We start from the raw sequence: 11,433 nt of genomic DNA on the forward strand, positions 1-11,433 counted from the left end.
AGGAGCATTCTGTGAACACTTCCTGTGGAAGTGACTGAGTCTCATTTGAACGTCAGAGAGTATGGGGGGCTCAGCTTTAAGAGATAATGCTGGGGTCCCTTGGGTGGCTTAGTTAAGTGTCTGACCCTCAATTTCAGCTCAGGTCCTGATTAGGGTCATGGGATTGAGCCCCACATCAGGTTCTATGCTCAGCACAGAGTCCACTTGAGGATTTTCTCGCTCCCTCTGTCCTTCCCCCATCCCTACGCTCATGCATGATCTCTCTCTCTCTTAAATCTTTTTAAAACCTTAAAAAAAAATAAAAGGTAATGCTGTAATGTTTTCAAAGTGCCGGTACAATCTATGCTGCCAGCAGCACTCCACATTCTCTCCAAATCTTGTTCTTGTCAGATTTCTTAATTTTTGCTAGTCTACCAAGAATAAATCGGTACCCTCAGGTTGAGCATTTTTTAATATGCTGATTGTCCATTCCTGTTTCTCTTCTAAGGGTTTTTCATAGAAATCTATTATTGATATCAATCTTTTGTCAAGTGTACGTACTGCAAATATTTGCTCCCTGTTCATAGCGTGTGTTTTTTCAAGTATCAAAAGATTTTTTTTTACTCTATTTTGGAAAGAAAATCAAACCGACGAAAAGCTTCAGGACTAATACAGTGGATATATATATACATACACACACTTCACATCAACTCACTGTTTACTATATTTGTGTACAAAATAGACAATGTATACATCATTTTTGTTCATCTATTTGAGTGTAAGTTGCAGCATGTATTCCTGAAAACAAAAATATTCTTTTATGTGCCCATTTTCAAATTTAGGTAATTTAACATCAATATAATACTTACATCTAATATATAGTCCATATTGAAATTGGACCTGTTCCAATAGTGTTCTTTAGAGCAATCCCCCCCCCCCAACAATACAGGATCCCGTCCAAGATCTTTTCACTTCCTTTATCGATTCTTTTGATGAGTAAAAGTTCTTAGGTGTAATGTAGTTGAATATGTTAATCTTTTCTTCTGCATTTTGCAACTCTGGCATCTAAAAAATCCTTGCCCTGCCAGAGGGTCAGGGGCTGGAGGGGGAGGGATGAATATGTGAAGCACAGAAGAGTTTACGGGCAGTGAGAGCATTCTATATGACACAGTAACGGTGGATACATGTCATGATACATGTCCAAACCCATAGAACGTACAACACCAGGAGTGAACCCTAAATAACTATAGACTTTGGGTGAAAATGGTGTACCAGTGGAGATCCATCAGTGTAGCAAGCATACCACTCTGGTGGGAGATGTTGATGAACAGGAAAGGCTATGCATGCATGGGCAAGTTGGTTTATGGAAAATCTCTGTAGTGTCCTCTCAATTTTGCTGTGAACCTTAAACTGCTCTTTTAAAAAGAAAAAAAATCTTTGCCTACCCTAAAATCAGAAAGGTACTTCCTAGAACTGGGGGGGGGGGGGGTTGACTTTAAAAGTTTTGACTTTCTTATTTACTTATTTATTTATTTATTTACTTTTAAATATTTTATTTATTTATTCATGAGAGACACAGGCTGAGGGAGAAGCAGGCTCCCTGTGGGGAGCCCGATGTGGAACTCGATTCCCAGGATCCTGGGGTCGCGACCTGAGCCAAAGGCAGACACCCCATGGCTGAGCCATCCAGGCATCCCTTGACTTTCATATTTAAATTATTAGATTTCAGGCAGCCCCGGTGGCTCTGGCTCAGCGGTTTAGCGCTGCCTTCAGCCCAGGGCCTGATCCTGGAGACTGGGGAGTCCCACATCAGGCTCCCTGCATGGAGCCTGCTTCTCCCTCTGCCTCTGTGTGTGTGTGTGTTTTGAATAAACAAATAAATCTTTTAAAAAAATAATAAAATAAATTATTAGATTTTGTTTGTTTGGTACAGAAGAGAAATCCATTTCTTTGTTTTCCAAATGGCCAGCCAATGTTCCAAATACCATTTATTGACTAGAATCCTTTCTCCAGTGAACTGCAGTGCCATCTCTGGTCCCACATCAAGGTTCCATAACATACAAGTCTGTTTCCAGACTCACTACTCTCTTCCAGGCTGCCCATCCCTACACTAATATCATTCTGTCTTAATTACTTTATCTTCATAAGTTTTGCTATCCAGTCAAGCAAGTTTTTGTCTTTTTTCAGGAGTGTGTGTGCTATTCATGCCCTTTGTTCTTCCATATGCGTTTTAGAATCAACTTGTCAGTTTTCACAAAGTCCTAATGTGATGATGATTGGAAATGCATTTTGTATCGATCACCTAGAGGGAAGAATTGACACTTTTACAATATTATCTACCTCTAGTTATTTAGGTTTTCCTTTTTTTTTTTTTTTTTTTTAAAGTTTTTTTTTTTTTTATTATTAATTTTTTTTTTTTTTTTTTTTTTTTACTTTATTTATGACAGGCACACAGTGAGAGAGAGAGAGGCAGAGACACAGGCAGAGGGAGAAGCAGGCTCCATGCACCGGGAGCCCGACGTGGGATTCGATCCTGGGTCTCCAGGATCACGCCCCGGGCCAAAGGCAGGCGCCAAACCGCTGCGCCACCCAGGGATCCCTATTTAGGTTTTCCTTAATGGTTTCCATAGAAATTTCTAATTTTCTTCAGATGCTTGCCTGTTTTTCATCAGATACATCCCTGAATTTATTATACTTTATACTATTACTGTGAATGGTCTCCATTTAGAAACATGTTTTTGAGCGCATCTGGGTGGCTCAGTTGGCTAAAACTGACTCTTGATCTCAGCTCAGGTCTTGTTCTCAGAGTTGTGAGTTCAAGCCCTGAGTTGGGCTCCATGTTGGAGACTACTTTAAATAAATACACAAACAAATAAACAAATAGAGGTGCCCGAATGGCTCAGTTGGTCAAGCATGCAACTCTTGACTTCTCAGGTCATGATCTGAGGATCATGAGATCAAGCCCCACATGGGGCTCCATACTCAGCACAGAATCTGCTTGAAGATTCTCTCCCTCCCTCCCCCTTTGTCCCTCTTGCTTTGCCCCTCCCCCTTCTCCCAGGCACTGTCTCTCTAAAATAAGTAAATAAAATCTTTTTTTTTTAATTTTTTAAAATTTATTTATTTATGATAGTCACACAGAGAGAGAGAGAGAGGCAGAGACAGAGGCAGAGGGAGAAGCAGGCTCCATGCACCGGGAGCCCGATATGGGATTCGATCCCGGGTCTCCAGGATCGTGCCCTGAGCCAAAGGCAGGCGCCAAACCGCTGCGCCACCCAGGGATCCCAAGTAAATAAAATCTTTTAACAAAATGAATAAAAAACATGTTTTTGAATTGTTTTTTGGTTTATAAAATGAAATTTATATGTTTTTACAGGATTATATAATTTCATTTTTTTACAAATTTTATGTCACCTTGCTAAATGCTTTTCACATTCTAATAAGTTTTAGTTTTCTAAAAATAAGTAACTTTAAGTAATGATAGTTTTTTCTTTTCCTTTTCCTTTTCTTTTACATAACTTGTGCTGGCTAAAACTCCAGTACGATGTTGAATAAATGCAATGTTAATGGACATTCATGTCTAGCTCCTAATGTTAAAAGTCTTTAAAAATAAATAAATGCCTTTAATTCACATGATTCCTCATTAAGAATGATGTGTGTTGAGGGTATCTCAAATACATTTTATGAGGTTTTTTTCTTCACTGATTTATCAGTATGAAATAACTCTAGGTTTTTCACATTTTAACATCTTTGCATTCCAGCAATAAACCTCATTTGGCCATGATACATTACCTTTATATACCTGACATTTTGTGTTAACATTTTGTTTAGCATTTTAAAATCTATGCTTATCAGTGAGATTGGCCTATAATTTTCCTTTCTCACACTTTTCATGGCTATACAGGCATCAAACACTCAGTTGGGGGATATTTCTTCCCCCTTCCATTCTCTGGAATCATTTATATGAGATTGAAGTAATTCAAGGATGTCGGGCTGGCTCAATCAATAGAACAGGGCAGCCCGGGTGGCTCAGTGGTTTAGTGCTGCCTTCAGCCTGGGTGTGATCCTGGAGTCCTGGGATCGAGTCCTGTGTCGGGCTCTCTGCATGGAGCCTGCTTCTCCCTCTGTCTGTGTCTCTACCCCTCTCTCTCTCTGTGTCTCTCATGAATAAATAAAAAACTTTAAAAAAATCAATAGAACATTCTACTCTTGGTCTCTGGGTCATGAGTTGGAGACCTGTGTTTGGTAAGAAGTTTACTTAAAAAATTTTTTTTAAAGGATTGAAATATTCTGCTGAAAGTTTGACAGAAGTCCGTATAAATTATCTGGGCCAGGAGTTTATTTTATATATATGGAAAAACTATTACCTTTAGATTAAATGTCTTTAGTAGTCATAGGACCAGACAGCCTCTCAGGGAATTCTTGAATCAGTTTTGTCAAGTCATATTTTTTTAATGTCCTTTTCAACAGTTTTTATATTTACTTTCACTAAGTTAACTCATTTTATCTTTAAAAAATATGTGTTTAATATGTAATCATGCCTCTCTCTGTCATTCCTTTGACCTTTCTTTCATTTTTTTATTAATCGATTTCACCAGGAAGTTCATCTTGTTGTTTAGTGTTTTTTAAGAATCAACTTCTGATGTCATTGACCATCCTCCTTATTGTATGTTTGTTTTGTGTTTCAAAACCGATTTTTTTTAAGATTTTATTTATTTGTTCATGAGAGACAGAGAGAGAGGCAGAGACACAGGCAGAAGGAGAAGCAGGCTCCATGCAGGGAGCCCGACGTGGGACTCGATCCCAGGACCCCGGGGTCACGCCCTGGGCTGAAGGCAGACTCCACCACTGAGCCACCCGGGCGTCCCCCTTTATTTATTTATTTTTTACGTTTTATTTATATACTTGAGAGAGGGAGGGAGAGGGCATGTATTGGGGAGGGCCAGAGGGAGAGATTGTCTTAGGCAGACCCCGCATGCGGGGCTCCATCTCACAAGCCGGAGGTCACAACCGGAGCCAAAACCAAGAGTTGGTCGCTTAACCGCCTCCACCACTCAGCACCCCTTACTGAATATTGGGCTTGTGAGATGGAGCTCAGATCATTGGAGATCTGTGCTTGATTATATTTACCATTTAAGTGGACTCTAAGACCAGGCATCGGGTAAAGCATCTTACAAACATTGTTGTGCTTAATTCTTGAACAGTCTTATAAAGTAGGTACTTTATCCCCTTTGTACTAATGAGGAAATAGAGGAATTAAACAACTTGCTCAAGGTCACATAGTTTGCGGTGGAACAGCAGGAATTTAAACCCAGGTGTGTCGACTACATCCATTAGGCTACACTCCCAAGTCTGTTTGTTTTTTAAAGTAATCTCTCCACCCAACATGGGGCTTGAGCTCAAGACCGTGATATGGAGAGTTGCATGCTCTACTGACAGAGCCAGTGAGGTGCCCCTACACTCCCAAGTTTATTTGTTTGTTTTGTTTTAAAGATTTTTTTCACCTAATTTTTAGTGGGAGAGGGGCAGAAGCAGAGGGAGAATGTCCAGCAGACTCCCCATTGAGCATGGTCCCTATGCGGGGCTCAATCTCATGGCTTTGAGATCATGACCTGAGCTGAAATCAAGAGTCAAATGAACACGTAGCAGACTGAGCCACCCGGATGCCCTTACACTCCCAAGTTTGTTTGTTTGTTTGTTTGTTTGTTTGTTTATTTTACTCCCAAGTTTTTAATGTTAGGTCTAAAATCATGTCACTGTAACCACCATTTTTAATGTTCTCAGAACTTCCCAATTTCTTGGAAACCTCAGAAATAACTCCAGCTAATGTGTGTTCCATAACCCCGCCCATCTTTCATCAGTTTTCTCATAGAAGCTTTGGCCCTTTGCCATATGCCTTCCCGTGTTCCTATTGCTACTTTCAGAAAATCAGCCTTTATATGTGCGATGCTTCATTCTTCATGCACAGCCTAGTGAGTCACAACTCGTTTCCACATGTGAGTTAGGCCTGCTGGATGAAGCCTAATATTCATCAAGTCCTTTATCTTCTGGGGCTAACAAGTCAAACCTCAGAGCCACGCAGGCCTCACCTGTATGTTCTCTAATAAAGAGCTTAGATTCGATTTCCTCTTAGGTCTCCCAGCACAAGGTCTAATTAACCTAAACTGCCGGCTCTGTTTTCTTCACAAAAGGTCTTCACTGACATGGTTTTATGATTGGTCTTTTCATTGTGGGACTGCAGAAAACTCTCCTTATAGTAGTTCACATGGAAATCACAGATGGCATTACTAATACATTCCTGTTATGCATTATGCTTTATGGCAGGGAGGGACAGGAAAATATCCGGGGTGACTCGGTTAGGCAGGAGTTGTGGAATGCATACATCCTGCCTAAGCACTCTGAGAGTTTGCCTTAAGCTGCATCTTAGAACAGGAAATGCTGCAAAAATGTGAGCTGACCTGTATGTTATTCTCAGGTGCTGTTGAGACATGTATAGAAATAATGCCTACCATTCTTTCATCCCAGGGATCTTCAGTCTCACACCTATTAGTTTATAGCTATCCCTTACTCTTTTAATATGTGAGGCTTGGAAAACCTGTCCGAGTTTAAGTCAAAGTGAGGAGAGTCAAGCACAGGTCAATAGTGTCTGGCTGCCATTGATCTTTGTCTCACTTGTAGCATCACCATGTATCAGACCACAGCTCCAACCCTATCGCTTTCTGCCTTTGTAATCTGTTCCTGATAAGTCATATAACTTATGACCCTGTAATGCTGGACAAGAAAGACATAGTCCCCGTTCTCACCTGAGCTTACAGTAGAGGGAGTGGAGACAATTACAGGGTAGTAAGGGGAAGTACAAGGTGTCCTAGGAAGATATAGGTTGGGCACATAATCCAGCCTTGGGGGAGCAGGGAAAACTTCCCAAAGAAATGTCCCCTAAAGTGAGATCTGAAGGCTGAAGAGGAATTGGAACAGTTCAAATAAGAAAGGGAAGAGGAGGGAAAGGCCCAAAGTGAGAGTATGGCCCATCCAAGGAATTGAAAGACGTTAGGTCTCCATCTACTTAGGTCAGATTATGCCGCAGTAATAAATGACCCCAACATCCCGGTGGCATGTGATATCAAAGGTTTCTTTCCCATTCGTGCTGCAAAGTGGAGAAAAGATTATAGGAGATGCTATAATACGGAGAAAAAAATTGTAGTGGGATAAAGTTGAGGTAGGAAAGCTAAGGTGGTAATTCAAGCTAGAAAGGATGGTAGGCTGAACTAAGGCGGTGGCAGTGGAGATACAGAGAGGTGGATAGAATCAAGTGGTTTGTAGAAAGCAGAGTTAATAGCTCTTCCTGATTGATTGGACATGGAGGGTGAGAGAGAAGTCATAGGTGACAGTCAATTTCAATACATACTATTATCCCGTATACTAACCACAGAATATAAAATGAAGATAAAAGCTTTCATAGATGAGCATGATATTTTATCATTGATAATCTTAGAAATGTCTTCCTACTAATCTCAAAAACATGATGGAGGGGGATCCCTGGGTGGCGCAGCGGTTTGGCGCCTGCCTTTGGCCCAGGGCGCGATCCTGGAGACCCGGGATCGAGTCCCATGTCGGGCTCCCGGTGCATGGAGCCTGCTTCTCCCTCTGCCTGTGTCTCTGCCTCTCTCTCTCTATCTCTCTCTGTGACTATCATAAATAAATAAAAAATTAAAAAAAATTAAAAAAAAAACATGATGGAGTTTATGACCTCAGTGATCAATACTATTCTTCCTGCCCAAGCTTCTGGTACAGATACATTCACAGAAGCACAGAATCCTTGACAGCAAAGCTTGTGGGCGGGATGCCAAATCAGGAGTTGCCTTGCTAAGAGTAGGTCTATTCTACAATTCTACATTCATCTTAAAACTCGAGCTCACAAAGATGTCACTGGGCGGTTAAGAAAAATAGACAGGTGCTGGGCTATAAAGTCTACTTTTGTAAACCTTAGCAAAGGGAAAGACATACATACAGGTTCTACTAGATTGGCCATTGTGAGGCCATCACCCTCTGAAGACCCCATAGGAGCAGTATGACCATCAGAACACTTAGAAACCTGCTGCCCATATGCACTGATTTTCCAGAGGAACGAAAATGTTGTACTGGATTCTCCTTTTCAAGATTAGGCACGTTGCTGGGTCATTAAATTCTCAAAGGAGAAGGAGAAGAGTCTCTTAAGCTTTTCCAAGGCAACTCAAAATTTCCCAGCAGTGGCCAGTTGGAGGGCGCCCGTTCAGATACACATATTTTGAAATCTGGCAACAGCCTCCCTTTCTTGTAGCTTCGCTTGTCCAGCCTCTCCCAGCCTGATCATTTCTCAACCACGCGGGGACCGATACGCTGTTAATTTCTCTACAATGTCCCAATATTTCTGCCATCTCTGTTTTCTTCCTTTTCCCTCTTGCCCAATGTCGCTTCTGCACCACAAGGGTCATTCCCGCGCCTCCGATAAGCCTGAGCTATTTCACTGGGAACAGAAATGTACCGGACTACCCGGCCTCCTGCCTCGGCGTGGAAGGTGCTGGTTAACAGCCCTGCTCTATAAACCGGCAGTCTGAGAAGCTGGCTCCCTAGCATCCTCCGAACATGACCTTTTGAAGGTGTTTTTTTAGATCTCTGTGAACTCAAAGATTTTAACATATTTGGCACATTTGGCTTCATGTCACCAATTTTTCTTTCGGGAGCTGAAATTGTGCCATCTTTGACATGAGGACCTCTTCAGGATGGCTTCTGGGTTCTTCGGACACAAACAGTCCCAATAGCCTTTGTGTCCTTGCTTGCTGGTATTACAGAGCCTACTTCAGGCTCATCTTACATATTTTTGTCCCGGACCAAGAAGCTATCTTTGCCAGGAGCCTGGTTCCCTGGGTTTTCTTTAATAGAAAATGGTATTGAAAGGCCGGAGTCTTGGGGCACCTGGGTGGCTCAGTCGGTTAAATGTCAGACTCTTGATTTCAGCTCAGGTCATGATCTCAGGGTTGTGGGATCGAGCCCCACATCAGGCTCTGTGCTCAGCATGGAGTCTGCTTGTCCTTCTCCCTCTGCTCCTCCTCCTGCTCTCTCGCTCTCTCTCTTTTTAAAATAAATAAATAAAATCTTAAAAGTATAAATAAATAAAGGCCACAGTCTAAGCATTAAAAATACTAATTGCTACTAACTTGGTTATTGTCTTCTCAACCTATTTAGTGGACAGAGCTAAGAGCTTTCTTTCTGCCTGTCTTTCTAGGAGAAAAAAATCCTGAATTCATTCGATTCAAATTTAGAATTACAAGATTTTTATTTAACTTCTTTTATTTTTATACTGGTATCATTTTTATACTGTAAATCTTGGTTTCTAGGAGTATTAAGGGAATTGGTTATGTTACATACAGAATAATTTCAAATAACAAACAAAATTACTACCAACCATATGACTACTGAAAACAATTTAAAATGTATTTCAAATTTTAAACATTTTTCACATCTGTTCCAGTAGGTATGTATAGTCAAATTATTATGTTTTAAAACAATGTGAAATAATGCCTTTCTGTGTGGTTAAGACACAAAATCACTGCACAGATGGGCTCATTTGTTTCATTTTGCTTTTGATTTTTAGGAATTGCTTTTCTCTTCTATTTTGATTTAGTACTGTTTTGTAATTACATGAAACACTTGCCTGGCTTGAAATCAAGTCTAAAAAATAGTGAATATTCTGAAAAGGTTAGCTTTTATCTTGGGTTCTTCTGCCCTATTGCTGCCTTCCTCACAGATTATTTTTACTTATTTTTTTATAGGTTACTTTTAAAATAAAAAAATGGTCTATTCCTCTAGTTTTGAAAATATAAGCAAATATTTTATATATGTGCACAAATGTATACATTACCTTTTAAATAAACAGAAGTTACAATTGACACTTCTCTCTACTTTTTTTTTTTTTTTTCATTTAGCAACATGTCCTGGAAGTCACTTCCTAGCAGTATATAGAAATATTCTTTATTCTTTTCTCTTATTCCATTGGGAGTTTGCACTATAGCTATAGTTTCCTGTTGGTAAATATTTGAGTTGTTTCCAGTTCTCTACTATTTTAGAAATTTTAATAGCAGTGAACTGGATGCAATGTATAGCCTTCCAGAGACTTTATTAAGCATTTACAAGTCAGATCATATTTCACTGAATCTGGAACTCCATTGATTATAATTGATTATAAGAGGCACCATTACTTTATGTAACACTAAGAAAGAAAAACATCCTGTCGATTAATTATAAGATATATTTCAGTTTCAGAGAATTGAAATGTGCATGGGGAAAAGCGTATATCTTAAAACTGATGAAATTAGAATCTCATGTCACCCTTACAGCAACCCTAAAAGGAGGTATAACTAACATGAGCTCCATGATGTCAGAGGCTTTTTCTTGCCTTTTACTCTATTCCTAACCTTAGAACTATACTCGGCACATAGTAAACAATACATATTTGTTGAATGAATGAGTGAATGAATTAATTCCCACTTTATGAATAAGGAAACATTGAGGTACAAAGTAGATCTAACTTGCCCGAGATCAAACAACTGTTAACTGGCAGAACCAGTAAATAGATTTGACCAAAGAAAGTCACAACTCATACCTGCAGCACTCCGCCCTATAAATTTATGATCACCAGCTACAGCTAGGTCCTCAGCTGTTCTATTGCCTTTCTCTAGTCAACTTGCCCTTCCACTCATAGCAACGATTACTTTGTTTATTTGCTTCTTTAAGATTTTATTTCTAAGTGATCTCTGCACGCAGTGTGAGGCTCGAACCTACAATCCTGAGATTAAGTCACTCCACACACTGAGCCAGCCAGGTGCCCCAACAGCAATCATTTTAAACCATCACTCCCTCCGAGTCTCAAGGGTCCCTCCCCCCAACTTCCACTGTCTCATTCTTACTCTGAGAGAATCTTTCCTCCTATATCATAGATATCATGAAGCCACCGCATAAAAACTGCTTCAGATTTTTTTAAAGATATATTTATTTATATGAAAAAGAGAGTGCAGGGGGGAGGGGCAGAGGCGGAGGGAGAGAGAGAATCTGAGACTCTCAAGCAAACTCCCCATTGAGTGGAGACCCCAATGCCCAACTGGATCCCCAACCCCACAATCATGATATGAGCTGAAATCAAGAGTCAGATGCCCAGTTGACTGAGTCACTTCAAGAACTACTTTGGATTCTTATCAAACACATAACCTTCCTGTATCTACAATGATTCTAAATTCTTTTACCCTGTGCCATCGGAGGATATGGCCCTCCTCCCGCCAAAAGTCGATTCCTCCCCTGGGACTTTGGATCCCATCCCTCTTGCCTTCCCAGAACCCTAACACTAGTAGTTACCCCTATTCTTCTGCCCTACAAATTCAACCTGTCCCTCCAGAGCAATCAAGATCAAGCTTGGTTGCGTGT

The sequence above is a fragment of the Nyctereutes procyonoides genome, unplaced genomic scaffold, assembly GCF_905146905.1.
Source record: "Nyctereutes procyonoides isolate TBG_1078 unplaced genomic scaffold, NYPRO_anot_genome, whole genome shotgun sequence".
Taxonomy (NCBI): Eukaryota; Metazoa; Chordata; class Mammalia; order Carnivora; family Canidae; genus Nyctereutes; species Nyctereutes procyonoides.